This window comes from Pinus tabuliformis, chromosome Q (genome assembly GCF_031772625.1).
Source record: "Pinus tabuliformis cultivar Carrire ecotype Pingquan chromosome Q, CPIR1, whole genome shotgun sequence".
NCBI classification, from domain to species: Eukaryota; Viridiplantae; Streptophyta; class Pinopsida; order Pinales; family Pinaceae; genus Pinus; species Pinus tabuliformis.
In genome coordinates, this window is record NC_142296.1 from 305,871,009 (window position 1) to 305,889,551 (window position 18,543).

The 18,543-nt window shown below is 36.8% G+C and overlaps 1 pseudogene; it reads right to left on the minus strand.

Annotated features, from left to right (window-relative positions):
- Nucleotides 1–2,431: 2,431 nt before the first annotated feature.
- LOC149219422 (E3 ubiquitin-protein ligase PUB23 pseudogene) lies at nt 2,432–4,140 on the minus strand (annotated as a pseudogene).
- Nucleotides 4,141–18,543: the final 14,403 nt, after the last annotated feature.

An 18,543-nucleotide genomic window follows, 5' to 3' on the forward strand; every position in this document is an offset into this window, starting at 1 on the left:
AGCTGATAGATCGATAACTCTTAAGGTTGGGCTCATTGCTCACCCTAAATACACAATATAATTGACAACTTAACACATTGGACATCGCGAGTTTTTAGTTGTGGTTCATTTTCAACTCATTGATATGCTGAGGCCAAGGCCCTTATGCGCTACACCTTTACCTCCATATGACCTAGCGCCATGGTCACTGACTATTCCCTGACAGATATCAATAGATTGGGTTTACTCCTTTGCTGTCATGCATCGATATGGCAATGTATTGAGACCAAAGTTTCGAGACGTGAAGCTCTTAGGCACTATCACTTAGTACCTTACGACCAGGGGTTGTGACCTGGAGCTGGACCTTATTAAATGTCGAAGGAATCTACAAACTATTCACAAACTTTGATAGCTTGTGGCCCGATATGACCCACTTTGCCACATTATCCGCTGTAGCCAATACAAACTTGCCACGTGCCATTGGTCCAATTAACTTTCCAAATATGTCAAAAACACCCGCCACGTGTCATCCTCCATTGTTGCCAAGTCATGATCTTTGTCACCTATCATCCACATGGATCCACGTCACACCACTTCCAGTGCATATTGGATTAGGTGCATTCCTTGCATTAATTACTACACATTTGTGATCTCGATGTGGATATGGGCCATTGGATCTAGGCAATCTCAACCATTGGATCCATCATGTGCATGATTGTCCATAACCTTTGTGCACATTTTGAACCTAATGTCGTATGGATCGTTGATCTTGTGTTTTCTTTTCCGTTTGATCCATTGTGTGCACAAGCATGTTTTAACCCTCGCATGTGTTGTGCACTTGATTTTAATCAGAGTCATTGATCTTGCTGACGGTGATGAATCTTGGTAGTGCCTGCGCCATTTTACTTGGCCTCCTATTGTTTAAACACATTCTACTCGGTTTGTAGCTTCTCGAATTCACTTTGCTAGACTATTTGATGCTTTGCTATACTCGCATAGTGGTTGTCACACTCTTTTGCTCTCTAATCTACCTTGAATAACAATAACATAGTTGATATCAATAACATGTATACAACAATATCTAACTTATCTGTAATCTTTTTATTTTGTTAATTTAAATTTTGAATCTCATGATTTACATAATACTTTATAACATAATAATTGCCAATTAAACTATCCAATAAACAACTTAACTATAATCTTAAAAACAAATTATTATTATTAAAAAAGCTATATAAATATTTTTTTATCCGTAAAACTTTTCATTTACCATTTAATTCCACGTATCCAAATACATAGTGATCACTTACTTTAGTGTAACATTATACATGGAATTTTAAATAAAATTAAGAAAGGAAATAACTCAGCCTTTTATCACCTTGATCGGCTGACCGAAGACTCAACTACAAGCTTGCATATGGTAAGGGAAAGTTAACTGCCGGGCTCACCAAGAAATTTGTATTGTTTCGCTAGGTAAATAAACTTATTTGCAATGAAGGGATGAAATTATATTTAAGAAAATTTGTTTTTAAAATTAGTGATGATGATGTGATATCAAAAGTATATTAGTGAGGTATAGATTGATTTGTTTGGGTGGAGTTTAGTCTGTATTAAATTAATGGTTTAAATCTAATAAAAAAATATTTTATGAGAATTGTATGGAATTAAATTATTTAAAAAAATCCAAATAAACCCAGTAGGTATTGAGAATGAGAACTTTGCAGGATTAAATTATCCAAAAAGAAATCCAAATAAACCCAATAGTGAGCAGATCCTTTTTCCATCCAATAAACCCAGTAGTGAGCATATCCTTCTTCGATCCCATTAAGAAAAACTATTCCAAATGGGGTTCAAGGTTGACACACTGGTGGGAAGATCGTACCAGCCCAGCCTGAGCGTAGCTCCAGAAAAAAGAAAAGGAAGAGTGATATCAATAGCATAGTCAAATCATTAATTGAATTAAAATTCGAAGAGCTATTTCTCAGATCCTGAGGGTTGATAATGTGATATCAAATAAACAATCAATCGAATTGTAATTACAAGAGCTCCCCACATGCACTGCATGGCTGTAAATGATTCCATCAAATTGTAATTACAAGAGCTCCCCACATGCACGGCGTGGCTTTAAATAATTCCAGTAGTAAAACCACCCTGAAACTATAATTACAATTCTGAATATAGGTTAAAACTGGAATAAAAAAGGGTAATACTAAAAAAACAAACAGCGCTTTCTTCTGTGAATTTTGCAGGCTTCAAAGCTCAAAGATTGCTGGATTTGTCTTTTTTCCATATAAATTTAGATTTGTGGTATAAGAGTGGTCTGTTTTTTCGCATGCCGCCAACAAAGTCAGGATATAATGAGTTGGGTCTCGAATTGTTTGAGCTTTTGTACTAAAAAAGAAAAACAAAGAAGCCAAAGATCCTATCAAATTGTTGCTAGAAAAAACCCTTGAATAACATAGAAAAGAAATGATGGAAAAATTTTCCGGATCCTTTTTTGATTACATCATAACAAACAAACGAGAGATAAATGGGAGTCGCTGCATTGAATTGTTTAGAAGAGATTAAAATGGGACGTCTTAGTCTTAGATATAAGAATGAATATTTCAAGAATATACCTGGAATGTACTTACGCTCAGATATAGGATGACTGCTTCTCATCAACTAATCGCTGAGAATTTATACAAAACTGCCAATACTAGAGTTAATAATACATTGTACACAATATTGCTCATTGTTCTCCATGGACTGTGAACAGATGGGATGGAACGCAAGCAGAGTTCCTCCAATACTTACCGTTCTCTCTGAGAATTTCCTTTGCCTTATGTTTCGTCTTTGGTGTGCATTCGAGCGGCAGAAGCATGCACAATTTGTAGACGGCACCAATCTGCTCCATTTCATTAAGAAGGTGAGGAGTCGGAGAGAACTTGCAGAGCGACCACAGTATTCGAACCGCTTTCTCGGTTGCAGCGTGTGAGACTCTGAATATTTTCTTGGAGATGGAAGCTATGCCCATGGCGTGATCAATTGTTGTAGCTCTTCCTTCTGCACATTCACACAAAATGTCCAGAAGACGCAGCAACTTCTCGCAAGGTAATCCGCGCGATTCGGGAAGTGATTCAATTAACACATAAATGGCTCCGGCCTCTATGGCCTTGATTTTGTGCTTTCTTGAGGGAGAACAGATGGCCATCAAAACATCCAGAGACGAAGCAGTTGCTTGAGGGCAGGCCTCCTCTGTCACAAGTTGAAGGAGTCCTTCAATCAGATCTTCGTCCGCATTCGCAACGAGCTGTTGCAACCTGTTCTGCCCACTGCTAGAAAGCGTCTTCAGTAACATGACCGAATGGAGTCTGGCATTGCAGCTGCCTCTCTTGAGAATCCATGAAATGGATTTCAGGGTCTTGGACATAGTAAGGCAATCTGCAGTCTCGTCTGTCATGGGAAGAGATTGCAGAATCCCCAAGGCCTCCTCGCAAGCCATGGCACAATCGTAGCCCCCGCTTTCCATTTCCACAGTATTGGTTTCCATGACTGAAATCAGTGCAGACGCCGCGCCACAAGCAGCAATACACCTTCTGTTTGCCTCGCTCTGAGCAGCCAGAGATCTGAGTTTCTTCAAGCCATTAAGCACTTGAAAAGGCGGGCAAGATTCAAAATCTCGAAGCAATTCATTGACCTGATTCGGGTCGACTGGGGGCTTGGGCGTGGGGATTCGCTGGACACCATTCGAACTGTTTACGAGACACCACCCTTGAATGAGGCGACGGAGGGTGTGGTTAGGAATCATATCGAAGTTGGACATTACTTGCATTGTTGCAGGGCATGTGTTCTTACCGCAAGAATATACCCATTTCTCCATACTCTCTCGATCATATGTGATACCAGTGCAAACAGTAATGGGGTCTCTCATTATCTGCATAGATATGGGGCATATGAAGTAGGAAGGGATTTCAGCGACCGCTGTGCTCTCTTTTGGATCCATACTTGCGCTTTTCTTTTTAACATAAACCACCCAATTTCAGGCCGTGGGGATGGGGGGAGCTTTGAACTTTATGGGACCTGTAACTTCTGGGATTATCAGCTCCAACCTGTCTATATGAAGGATCCTTCACAAATTCGTCTTACGATCGCCTGTAATATGATCAGTTTGGATGTACAACTTAGAAGATGCCCTGATTTCTGATTATTGAAGGGCCAATCCAGATTTATAGCATCGGAGGCTGCAGGCTGTTTCTGTTTCCAATGAAAAAGTCCACGCGCTTGTCATGATAAATCCCGCTGGCCATGATGAAGCAAGCCTGCCGACGGCCATGTGCCCTGCCGACGGCGGAGGAGTGGGATTCCAACGATGCATGTCAACAAGTCAAATATGACGTGCAAATGTATCTCCAAAAATAATGTGATCCCCGTTTTCAAACTGACACCCTCATTCTAGATTTCTAACTGACCTGCATAACGATACATTATCCACAACCAAACAGTTTTTCAAACTGACCTGCTCAACCATGCATCGTCTACATAAAAATAGAAAGAACATTTCAATTAAGTTCATTAAATTTATTTTTAATGAAAACCGTTCAAATTCAATGCATATCCACCGTCACTGTTATATTTTTAAAAGTAAACAGGTAAAATTGAATGCATATTAGTAATTAGTAATAACGGTTTAGATGTTTATAAATGTCATACAAATTATAACATATACACTATTATACTTAAATGTTATATATTTTAGACATATATTAAAATATATATTTTTAGCTATATAATATTTAATATATTATTGTTCATAAGACTTTGGAATGATGGTGAATACACTATTATATTTAAATGTTATATATTTTAGATTTATATTTAAATATATATAATTTATTTATATAATATTTAATATATTATTTCTTATAAGACTTTGCAATGATGGTGAATACACTATTATATTTAAATATATATTTAATATATTATTGTTCATAAGACTTTGGAATGATGGTAAATAGATGTTCTGATAAGATATTTTTATGATTACCCATTCAAATTAAATTCCCTTTATAAGTATTTATTTTAAAAAATAATATATTATTTATCAATATTCACGATGAAAAAATATTTAATCGATTATATCGACATAGCTTTAGATAGACCTGGAAAGATAAATGTTTTGTTATGATAAATAAAAGTCAACCTTCTGATTAATTAATTTAACACAAAAGGCAAGCATTCCGACTTTCAAATGTACACGCATAATTAGGCCGATAGGCCTTTCCTATGCATCAACTTTTCGTCAACACTTTTACTTTGATCCGATGAAACACTTTCAACCGTTGATCTGAACCAGAAAACAAAACAATGGAAAATCAAGAGGCCGATAGGCCTTTCCTATGCATCAACTGTTCGTCAACACTTTTACTTTGATCCGTTAGATCAGATGAAACACTTTCAACCGTTGATCTGAACCAGAAAACAAAACAATGGAAAATCAAGAAAGCACGGAAAGTCAAGAAAGCACAAAAGCTCAAAAAAGATTCTATGCAAAAAAATCAAGAAAGCACGAAAAAGATCATAAAAATCAAAGATCGAAAGAAAAAAGCTCAGAAAAGCAAAGATTTTTGAGGATTTTTAATTTTTAAATGCAATGTATTATTAATTTATTTTTATAATTTAATTGAAATATAAATTTTAAATTTTAAATTTAAAAATTAGTTTAGATTTATTTTTAGTTGTAAGTTTATTATGTGTTAAGAGGGATTTTTTTTGACACTTTGATTTTTTAAGAGTGAAAAGAGATTTGATTTTTTTGGCATTTGGTAGATGTAGAGTTAAAATGAATTTAGATTAGTTTAAATATTAACCTTTAAATAACTCACATTAGAGAAAAATACCATGGGAAAAAACCATAGATTAAAAATATGATAAGGAAAAACCATGGGTTGGAAAATTTTATATTTTATATTTTAATTTTAATTTGACTAAGTCAAAATGTTAAACATTGTAACATCTCTCTAAAATAATTAAATTCAATTTAATTCCATGCTAGCTCCCATCATTTTCCTGCTCAAAAGATAGGCGTTCTCAACACCTTAGCTACTTCTGCGGGCGTTGCAAGTTTATGACGAAAATCACCTTGAAGATGAGAAAACTTACCTCCTGGAAGTTTTTAATAAGAATGGTTATAGTAGGTCTCAAGGTCTTAAGGCTTTTCAAAATGCTGAAAAGGGTCCTAAGAGTAAGATTGACCCCAAGGATTGGTCTTCCGGTGTTCATCTTCCCTTTATTCAAGGGACCACGGATAAAATTGCTAGGATCTTGAGGAAGCATGAGATTCATTCTTCTTTTAGACCTCTTAACACTATATGCAGTTCTCTTCATTTTGTTAAGGACCCGATTAACCCCAAGGATTAGAAGGGTGTTTATATCATTCCCTGTTCTTGTCGAGCTCCTTATATTGGTGAGACCGGTCAATCCATTAACCAAAGGATTTGTGAACATGCTGCCGACATCAGGCATGGAAGGTCTCGCTCCTCCGCTTTGGTAGAGCATGCAGAAAAAACCAATCATCACATCTCCATTGAAGAGGCTAAAGTCATTGCGAGGATTGACCATTTTCATTATCGTAAATTTAGAGAGGCCTTAGAAATTGAAAAAAAAAGACTTGTTAATTTAAATAGAGATGATGGCTGGAGTATCAACAGATGCTAGATTCCTGTGCTTTCTTCCTAAAAAATTATTTTTATTTATTTATAGATTAATTAATTAATTTTTTTTGTTAATCCCCATATTGCTTAGTTTATGACTCTCTTAAATTATTTTTGGTAATATGAATAGGATTAAACCTTAATATTAATATAATATTATATATAATAATATTCATTAATAAGATTATATAGGGTTATGAATCCTTTCTCACTTGAGGGGGGATGTGAAAAAGAGAGCGATGAGGGCTCTGTCGGCAGGAAGACTCGAACTAGGGCAGCCTAGGCCATCGGCCTAGGGTGCTGCAGACTAGACCTCATTTTGGATGACGAAGACTAGGAGGTACGGGGTGGGTCAACAGGTTTTCTGTGGAGATGGTCCATACAATGGCCATGTAGGCTGTGGGTTGGATCCAGGGTGCTCAATCTGCAAGGATCCCAAGGAATATGTTTACTGGGACAAATTTCATCCAACTGAGAGGGTACAGTGGATGATTGCAGAGGAGGTTTTGGGTGGGGATTCTTCCTTCGTTTCTCCCATGAATCTCAAAGGCTTGATCCAGTACACAAACCCCACCCCTTCCCCCTTTGATCCTTTGTTTACGTAATAGATTATACCCTAAATGATTCATTAATCGAGCATGTCCAAAGGTATGAATCAACAATCAAACTGTATATATTTGTGATGCTCACTGGTGCAAATTTTCATTTTTTCACAAATGCGTAATAGCGAATAGATTTACCTTAAATTATTCAACGTCCAAAGATATCAATCAACAATCCAGCTGTATAGGTATATGTGTGACGTTTACTGGTGCAAATTTTAATTTTTCACAAAAGCAGAATCGTTGTCAGGGTTTACCAGGAAGAGTTGTGGCAGTGTAGGAAACCAGGCTGATTGAACCAATATCTCTTCTAAAAAAATTCAACAATTCCAATTTAATAATCCTATTGGCCTCTATTTGTACCTTTTGGGACAATTGCTAGTAGTCAACCCTATGGTGAAATGTATATGTATAAATGTCAATCCTAGGGTTAATTAATTTAAGACATGATGGTCCTGTTAATACAAGGTTTAATCGTTGAGGGTGGTTAGCTTCATTCGCTTACATTTTTTTTTGGAATGATCTTACATGTTGCTCCCTTTGTTTTTCTCTGACATCCTCAGTTTTAATTGAAGTGTCATATGTTTCGTAACGCCTTTCTGGATTATGTTATCATTGATTTTATATATATTTAACATATTGAGTCATTTCCTATAGGTTAAAGAAGAAACTCAATAAGGGTAGGGTAGGGGTTCAAGAACATGTTGATATGAGATTTTTTGGGCTATTTTTTATAGGTGTCACAATGCGATATTGCTCTATGTAGAGGGCGAGGAATCCTATTCTTTGTGGATTTCGTTTCATTAAGTTTAAAGTAAGATTGGGGGAGGGGTCAACTAATTATGTAGAATTGATGACAATAGTATTGTTTCTGGAAAATGAAAAATTAATTAAGAGTTTAAAGGTGTTTGGTGATTTCTAGATTGTGATCAAACGGGTAAAAGATGAACAAAGATGTCACAATGTGCTTTTAAATTTTGTCATGGAAAATGTTAAAGGTTTGAGTCTTTAGCTGGTGTACACGGATAGAACTATGAAGGCTAATGGTTTATCCAAAACTTGAATTCTAATGCAGTGTGGTACTTACATAATAATAATAAATAGGAGATGGTACTTGGATAATAATAGTAATAGTAATGGTAGTTTAACTATGATCCTCATTTTCATGAATTAATGGTGGAAGCAAGTGATGCTCTTGTCTAAGTTTTTTTATATGTAATCAAAATAATTTTGATCATTCTTTTTCTATCCAGAGAAAATTTTAAAGATGAAAAATTATTTTAAAATGTAGAAACCTTTGCAAATATTACTAGTCCTTAATAAACCTTTGCAAATATTACTAGTCCCTAATAATTAGTACTTAATATGTAAAATGTAAAATGTTTGAAAATATTTTTTAAAAATATTCAAATTTCTAAAAATTATACATAAACTTATATAAAATTTTGGTGATTTTTAAAATAAAATAATTTTATCATTTGAGCGAAAAATGGAAATTAGAAAATTTATATATAAATATATATTAAAAATTAAAAAATAGACAAAATTTAACCCCTAATACTTTCTCTATTTCTAATTCTAAAAATATAATCATATCTTTAACAGAGAAATGATATACATCATTTAAATAAATAGATTTTTTTCTCTATATTAAAAAAATAAAAATTCATATATATATTTAATTAAACATTAATCTATTTCAAATAAAAATAATTAAAACTCTATATATATAATTTTATAACTTTTTATAAATAATAAAAATATAATTAAAAAAAACACCGAATATAAACTTATTATTAAATTATATGTGAATACAACGTTTCATGATTGCTCAGCTCTCAAAGGTTATATGTGAATATGTTCGCATGGAAACATCAATTCGATTCACCTCCGTACATGGAAATGCATAAACGAGGACCAAGGTGCCTTGGCCTTGAGAGGGGTCCCCATCAAGGCTGAGGCCAAGGCGAAGGGCTTTTCCTATTTCATAGACTATAGAATAGTTAATGCGGCCTGACATGCAGGCATTTAACTTTTGCTTTTTCAGTGAAAGCACGCTCATCGAGATAGCAGCCTCCAGAGGAAGGGCGAAAGTTAAATGCCTGCATGTCAGGCCGCATTAACTATTCTATAGTCTATGAAATAGAAATTGCCGAGGCCAAGGCACTTTGGCCACTCTGATTAACTAGTTTATCGCAGGAAGGACATTCGTTTCACCTGTGACTTCTTCCAAGTTTGTACTGTACAATAAAAGTCAACTCTCTGATTAACTAGTTTAACGCAGGAAGGACAGCATCTCACCTGTCACTTCTTCCGTGCTTGTATTGTACAATAAAAGTCAACCATAAAAGTCAACACTCTGATTATCTAGTTTAACGCAGGAAGGACAGCATCTCACCTGTCACTTCTTCCGTGTTTGTATTGTACAATAAAAGTCAACCTTATGATTAATTAGTATAGTGGTGGTGTTAATAAAAGAATTAATTGGTTTAATACATGATGGTCCTGTTAATGCATGGTTTATTCAGTGAGGCTAGTTATTAGTTTCATTCGCAATATTTTTTTTGGGAATGGTCTCACATGTATAAAACTTAGGTTTTAATTTATTTTAAAATAGATTTAAAATAGTTTAAAATTTATAACACGAATTATTGACCAAGTTTAAAGTCAAAGGTTTTTAAAATTAAAGAGTAAAAAATAGATGACGAAGTTTAAAGTGAAAGGTTTTTAAAATTAAGGAGTAAAAAATAGATGACGAAGTTTAAAGTCAAAGGTTTTTAAAATTAAGGAGTAAAAAATAGATGACGAGGTTTAAAGTCAAAGGTTTTTAAAATTAAATTGTAAAAAAAATTTAAAATTTATAACAAGAATTGACTAAATTTAAAGTTAAAGGCCTTTACAATTAAATAGTAAAAAAGAGATGAGTAAGTTGAATGTGAAAGGTCTTTAAAATTAAATTGTAAAAAGAGAGAATATTTGTTAGATATATTTATAATCTAAAAGGATGAGAAAAAATACAATTTGGAAAGAAAAATAATAATTGTAAATAGATACAAAAATAACTATAAAAAGGAAAAAAAAGTTTTGATGGGGTTTTGGTTTATGGTTGAGTCTATATGAAGTGATCTGTTTAGGTGGATATGTGATTGTAGTGATCACTCATCTTTCTTTTATGTAGATCTGTGAATGTAGTGATCATTAATTTCTAAAATTAAGAATCACATAAAAATGAAAAAAATCTTATTTTTAAATCAAAATTATCTAAAACATATAACTTCAACTTTAAATTAATCTCTAAAATTACAAATCTCATAAAAATAAAAATAAAATCTTATTTTAAATTAAAATTATCTAAAACGTATAACTCCAACAATAAATTGAAATAGAAATCTATCTTTATTAGTTTTGCATTTAAATTTCCTTAAAAAAATATTTGTTCACTTCTCCCCGCCTTAAATTAATTGTTAAATAATAATTACAATCCCTTCTAGATTATTATACCAATGCAATGTTTCATGCTTAACTCACCGGTCTAATGCAATGTTTCATGCTTAACTCACCGGTCTTTGTTTGATAAAAGCTACCGTGAATACCTTACATGTAAACATCAAATTTATTCACCACAGTAAATAGTAATCCATAAAAGGCAAAGTCAACCTCCTGATTTATTTGTTTAACACATAAAGGCAAGCGTGCCTGTCACTTTTTCCGAGTTTGTAATGTGAAGTAATGAAAGTCAACATTATCATTAATTAGTTTAATACACGATGGTCATGTTAATATAAAGATTAATTAGTTTAATACACGATGGTCTTGTTAATGCAAGGTTTATTCTAGGAAGCTAATTAGTTTTTTTTGGCAAGGTTTGCTCAATGGAAAGAGAGACCAAATAGCCTTTTAATATGGTTTTGCTAGGCTTTTCAAGAATCTACGTTATTACTCTTCAAAATTGGTAAAAAGAATTATTAATTGGATTTAAATAACTTCAAAATTTGTAAAAGGAATTTTTAAGTTAAAGTTAAAAGTTTTTAAAACCAAATTGTAAGAGTTTATAATGGTTTTTTTGCTAAGGCAAGAGCAGATCCTTCTATTCAATTAAAAAGGAGAAATGGTGTACAAACGGTAAGCTCGGTTGTGAGGCTCACCAAAATGACAGGCCCACCCTAATCCCTGGTTGCAAGACGACAAAGCGAACCTAGGGACGCGGGCCCACCCAATCAAACAAGTAGTCCAAAACTGATCGTTGGATTCTAAGCTGAAGATCCAGCGGGTGAAAAACATATCGGGTGGCCAACAAGCTCACCTTTTAACAAACACTTCGGACCCGATGAACCCTGTAAACCATAATTTATAATCGTATCGGGTCCATTTTTTACATAACCTGCGATCACTTTTACCACCCGAAATCCACCAATTGCGCGCGATTCCCGTGAGGTTGTGCAAACAGCTCGAAACATAACCACTGTTTCGGACCCACCAACATGCACGCTCATTCCTGGCCATAGATTGTCCTCGTTTGATCCAACGGTTAGGGATCATATCACGCGGACTAAAAGCCCCGATAGTTAGTGTGCAATGAGGGTGGTAATTCCCCTCCACCCTTAGCCACGTGTCGCGAGGTGAGTGGAATCGCTCCCGATTGTGAAAAACCGCTTCCAGCTTAATGAGCGTGCGATAAACCGGAAACCACCCCGAGGGCAGTAAAGCTGTCACATGAATACAAGCTGGGGTTTTGCGCTTGCCGAGAAAATCTGAATTCCGGCGCATGGGCCAAAGGAAGATGAAGATCCCGCCTTCCGGCTGGCCCTCTGAGACTGCTGGTTTGCTATTACCTGGGTTAAGGAGGCCGACATAGACTTGCATCCTAAAAAGGACCTCACTTAAGTCGTAACATTTCATAATGAATCCAGATCAACGAGACCCCGTCTCTGTGGCTCTGTTTCGGAAAATTCCTGATGCTACTGTCGGTCGTTGATGGCCCTGGATGAGCATTCCTCTTTCAACTTGTCATCTGTTATCTCCTCCCACCAACAGCACAAGTCGATATGCTTATTTCGTACCCCCTCATTTGCAAGCTAGTCCGCCACTTTGTTGGCTTCCCTACGAACATGCACCAACCTAAGAGTTCTTAGCCTTCTTAGGTGCACTTGGATTCTTTGGTAGACTTGCAGAAGCCGCCAGTGTTATGAGATTTTCTCAGGAGTAGAGCCAACATTTATCCTCTTCATTGAGTTAATGACTAATTCCAAGTCAGCCTCAATGATGACATTGTAAATGTTGTACTTGAGCATTATTTCTAGGCATAATTCCATCGCCATGAGCTCAGCCATATTGTTGTTTGCTTTTCGTAGATAACTATGGAAGATGACTTGTATGTTTCCTTCCTCGTCCCTCAAGACCCCTCCATAACCAGCTTCTCCCGGATTCCCTTTTGAAGCCCCGTCTATGTTAAATTTTAAAAATCCATGAGAAGGGGGTTGCCAAGAAGACTTATCTATTGAGGTATTCTTGTTAATCTGCATAGAACCCTGGGGGGGATGAACCTTGAGCTCTAAATTCTCCAATATTTTGGCCTCTCTTTGTCCGATAGGTTTTCCAGTAGCTGCACCTCCCAGGATATCAACAGTCTCTTTGAGTTGTTTAAAGATTAGCTTAAGGATGCAGCTTACCAGACTTGCTTTCTCCTCGAAAATCCTGTTGTTGCGCTCCTTCCAGACATTCTAGATTATGAATCCTTGGGTCAGCATCCAGGCGGAGTTAATGATCTCATTATCTGAAATTTTTTTCCGCCAATTTTTCAACGTAGTAGTGATGTCATTAACATTTTTGTCTGTCTGCTCGAAGACTTCTCCAACCCAATTCCAAAGTATTGTAGTGAAAGTGCATCTATTCAGTAGATGATTTGTAGTGTCTTCCTGTTGTCTACATAAGTGACATCTTGAAGGGCCCACAAAGCCTCTTTTTCTTAGGTTATCCCATGTCAGAATCTTGCCCTGTTGAACCAGCCACTTGAATAGTTTGACTTTCATCCAATGAGGATTTTCCCAGATTTCTTTCCATGTCTTATCAGTGTTTGGAAGGTTAAGCCCTGCATCTATTCTTTTGGCTTCCTTAAAGTTGAAGAGATCTATCTTGTTCTTTCCCCATATTAGTTGATCGTTCAAGTTTGAGTTCAAGATTTGTCTCTTGTCTAAAAGACCTTGAAGGGCTATAGCTTGAGTATGCAGCATGCCCATTCCACTGTAATATGGAAGTTTCCATGTTCTCCATTTTCCATTGTTCCTTGATTGGTCCCAATAGTCACTTACCCACTTTAGTCCTTTGTTGATGGTATCGGTGTGGATGTCTGCTAATTCTTCACTTCGGAGATTGTCCTCCTGCTACCAATTACCCTCCCAGAACCAAGCCAGGTTTCCATTTCTAATCGCCCAGAAGTTGTGGTTTTGGACTAGGGCCCTGTTCTCCCATGCCGTGTTCCAAATTGCAGAACCTTTTACTTGTCCTGTCATTCTGATAAGATTTTTCTCCTGCCATTTTCTAGCATATTTGTGCTTCCAAAGTTTTGCCTAGGGGGCTTGTATTTCTTTCAGCCATCTCCACCAAATTTTGGCCCCAAGAATTCTGTTAAGAATTCCTGGGTCATGAAGACCCAAGCCACCATGGGACTTAGGTTTACACACTCTGTCCCAAGCCACAAGGGCCCATTTCTTCTTTTCTTCACCTTTCCCCCAGAGAAAATCTCTCTGAATGTTTCTTATATTAGTAATTACACCGGCAGGTGCTGGAATGGCAGATATCATATAGATAAGGATACTTTGGAGGACAACCTTAGTGAGAATCAGTCTCCCTGCTAGATTCAGTGCTCTATTTGTCCATTTGCTGATCTTATCTTTTAGCTTGTTAAGAACAGGCTCCCAGATATCCTTGTGAAGCGGTTTGTTAGTGAGAGGAACTCCCAGGTACTTCACAGGTAGTGACTCCCTTTGAAAGCCAAAAATTCTGGAAATATTTCTTTGAATTGAAATATCTGTTTTGAAAAAGAAAATCTTTGATTTAGTGAGACTTACCTCTGTGCCTGTAGCCCTAGCAAACTCACTCAGAATCTGTTTGAATGCTTTGGCTTCCTTGACAGTGGGTGTGCCTTAAAGCATAGTATCATCCACAAATTGCTGATGTGTCACCGTGTCCCCCCGCGTGAGTGAGTCTCAGCCCATGAATTCTCCCTTCCTCCTTAGCAGCTCTGATAGCTCTTCCTAACCCTTCCATCATTAGAATGAAAAGGAAAGGAGAAAGAGGATCTCCTTGCCTGAGACCTCTAGAAGGCTTGAAAGTTCTGGAAGGAGAGCCATTGAGAAGAATTGAATAGCTGGCGGTGGTAACTAGCGCCATAACCCATTTAATCCAATTGTAATCAAAGCCATAGGCTTTTAATATTGCTCTTATGTACGACCAACTAAGTTTGTCATAGGCCTTTGCTATGTCTAGCTGCATTATCATTCCTGCCTGTTTGTTGGTAATGAGTGAATGAACCATTCCATGTGCTTGAATTATATTATCTAAAATTTGTCTTCCTTCCACATAGCCCGTTTGCTCCTTTGACACTAGGGTTAGGAGGAGAGGTTTGAGACGGTTGGAAATGACTTTGGATATAATTTTGTATATCGCATTGCATAATGATACAGGTCGAAATCTGTCTGGAGAGGTGGCCTTATCCTGTTTGGTGATTAAGGCTATGAAAGATTCATTGAGCGCCTTTAAGACTTTCTTAAATCTTCGAGAGTCTTCCACTACCTCCAGGATGTCCTGTTTCACTATCCTCTAACAAGTTTTGAAAAATTCCACATTAAAGCCATCCGGGCCTGGTGCTTTCCCATTTTGAATCTCTTTGACGACTTCCTCAATTTCTTCCTCTGTTACTGGTCTATTGAGATTGAAATTATCTTCTCTGATAACCAATTTAGGGATGTACTGAGTAAATTTTTCTATAAACTGGTATCTATCTTCCGAGGTTTCCACAACAATTTTTTGAAAATGCTGGAGTAGAACCATTTCCATCTCTTCATGAGTGTTCCTCTCTATTCCATGCTGATCTGTAAGTTTCACAATTCTATTGTTGTTTCTGTGAGCTATGGTGGATCTATGAAAGAATTTGGTGTTTCTCTCCCCTTCTTTAATCCATTGTACTCTGGATTTTTGTCGCCAGAATATTTCCTCTTGAAGACATCTGTTGTCCCACTCCTGCTGGAGTGACTCTGCCATCTCTTTCCTTTCATCTATATAGCCTTCTGTGATAAGAATCTGGTTTATTTCCTTTAGTTTCTTTTCCACCTCTCCTTTATATTTGAAGATGTTACCAAATTCCTTTTTATTCCACTCTTTGAGTCCGCCTTTAATGTGTTTGAGTCTTCAGTGAAGAAGAAACATCTTTGTACCTTGAAGGTGAAGCTCTTCCTTCCACCATTTTTCAATGTTCGTGAGGAAATTTGAATGTGTGAGCCAAGCGTTCTCAAACCTAAAGGGGGTGTTCCTTGGTTTGCCAAAAAGGGAAGCTTCCAATTGTATAGGCCAGTGATCTGAACCCCCAAAAGGTAGTATGAGTGCAGTAATGCTGCTTCCCCTGAGAAGAAGTTCCTCTGAAACCATAAATATGTCCAATTTTGAGGCCACTTGGGTAGGGCCCCCTCTTTTGTTATTCCAAGTGAAGATTCCATTTCTTGTTTCCATATCAACCAATTTCATATTGGTGATGAAGTTCTGGAAGGCAACTGAGTCTCTACCAAGTATTCTAGTTCCTCCTTTCTTCTCCATGAGTGATTTTGTTATGTTAAAATCACCACCAAGAATCTAGGGTAAAGCTGGGTATCTATTCTTCATATCCTCTAGTGTTGTGAGGAGTCGAATTTTGTCCTCCATTGGTTGCGGACCATAGACATTGGTGATCATGTAACATTGTCTATCACCCACCAGTTGGAAAATCAGAGAAAGATGATGTCTGGATGCTTCCGCATCAATCACACCAAATTTCTGTGGATCCCATAGAGTGAGAATGCCACCAACAGTTTTATTTGCCTTAACTTCAAAGTATTCATATCTATTTACCCATTTGCTGTGTTTTTCGCGGATCCTCTCCACTGAGCATTTTGTTTCCTGTATGAATACTATGTCAAGTTTTTCCTCTCTGATCCTTTTACCTAGATTCCTCTGTTTTCTTCTACTCCCTAGTCCTCTAATGTTCCAGGTTGTGATTTTCATTAAGGTGGGGTTTTAAAGGAGTAACTGGAAAGGTCTTTCATCCTTCCTGAATCAATCATGAGTTTGCCACACTCCAGAAGTAGTTCTTTCTGTCTTTTTCTTCCCCTCCTCTTGCCTGGATTCTTTGTTAGTTTTCCTATTATCAATCCTATTGAGGAAGTCCCTTTGTTTTCTTGGTTTTCATGTCCTCTTTTGACTCCTGCAGCTGTTTGATGTGACTTGTTAAGGAATATCTGTTGGACCTTGTCCACATCCTCCTGAGGGATGGAGTTTATTCCCAAGTTGCCTACCTGTTCTAGAAACTTTTCCAGGTCTAGGTTCTCCCTCTCCAGGATCTCCTGTAAATCTTGATCCTCTGTACCACTTTCACTTTGAGTCATTTCCTGGTATTTTTGTATTTCCATGGCACTCAAAGGGTCTGTCGTGTTTTCATTCTGTTCGTGAGTGAACTCCATGTTGGTATATTTTTCTTCCCCCCTTGCTGTTTGATTCTATGTACTCTCTTTATCCCCTCCATCAGCTTCTTTTTCTCCTAAGATCTCAAAACTGTTGTAGCTATTTGTTTTATCATTCACAATCGGGTTCTTTTGTGTCTTCCTTCCTCCTCCTTTTCCTTTTCCTCCTACTTTGGTGAAACCTGTCTGGTCTTTTCCTTTGTTGGTGTTTAGGTTTTCCTCCCTTCTATTAAGAGGACAGTTTCTGGATAGATGCCCATGCTCATGAAATTTGTGACATCTAAACGGGATATGTTCATAGTCAACTGTTTGAACCCATTCCTCGTCATATACTTCTAGAATGACCTCATTTGGAAGGGCTCCTAACAAGTCCATCTCCACACATATACGGGCATAGGATGTATATTTTCCCCTTAGAGTTGCCTCTGAAATTTTTAAGAAATGACCTAATTTATTTCCTATAGCTTTTAAAGATTCTGGCATCCAGTAATCTAAAGGTAAGGAATATAGTCGAATCCATACTGGTACTGAAGTGAAGGTTTCTCGTTCTAGCACAAAGTTCATCATCCATGGCCACATATAGAGACTAGCAGCTGCAAAGAAGTATGACTCTCCTTCAAAAATTCTGTCTCTGTCTTCCATGTTTGTAAACACCATAGTAAAAAAAACCTTTGGATCCAAGATGTATATTTAACTCTCCCTTAGATTTCGAGTTGTATTTTATCCAGGTGTACAACACTTTCTCTGATGGCCATATTCCCATAAATTTGCATATGATGGCATAGTTAGCCATGTGATCCCTGTGCGCTTGCAGAGCTGGATCATTCAGAATAACTCGAGGTTTAGTTATGGTCTTGGGTTTACAGGGCCCCATCTTGGCTCTGTTCTCTGATCCCTGACCTCTTCCTTCCTCTTTCTCCCCTTGACAGTCTTCTTCGTGGGCCCCGTGATCTGCATGGGTTTTTCTGCCTTCCGCCTTCTGAGCTTCTGTGTTTTTTGCCTTGACCTCCAAGGGCTGTGGAGGTTTGTTCTTTTTCCCTCCTCTTCCTCTATTTGCTACCATATTACTGTAGGAGGGAGTGGAGCTCCCTCCTCCCTGTGTCTCCATGGGCGCTTGTTGCCCTCTGTCACGCGCTAAGTTAAACCCTAGAACCAGAGTCGACTCCTTCCTTTCACTCGGCAGGTCAACATCAGCCAAGAGTTCATAATGTTAACATGTATGCAATAGCAATAACAATTGGGTCAGGAAAAAAAAACAATTTAGTAATTTAGTAAGAGAAACATTATTTACAAAAAGATGAATAATAAATTTTGTTCTAGATGGGTGGATGAAGGAATTTTGAACATATCTATAGTTAACAAATTTATTTTTGACCCAAAACAATTTAATTAGAGTTTAAGGCTTCTATAGTCAACAAATTTATTTTTGACCCAAAGCAATTTAGTTAGAGTATAAAGTTTCACCTATAAATCCTAGAGCACGAGATAGAATCCCTCTTTGCTAGTTGTTGAATGATAGCCATAATTCTTGTTAGATTATATGCTAATACAATGTTTCATGCT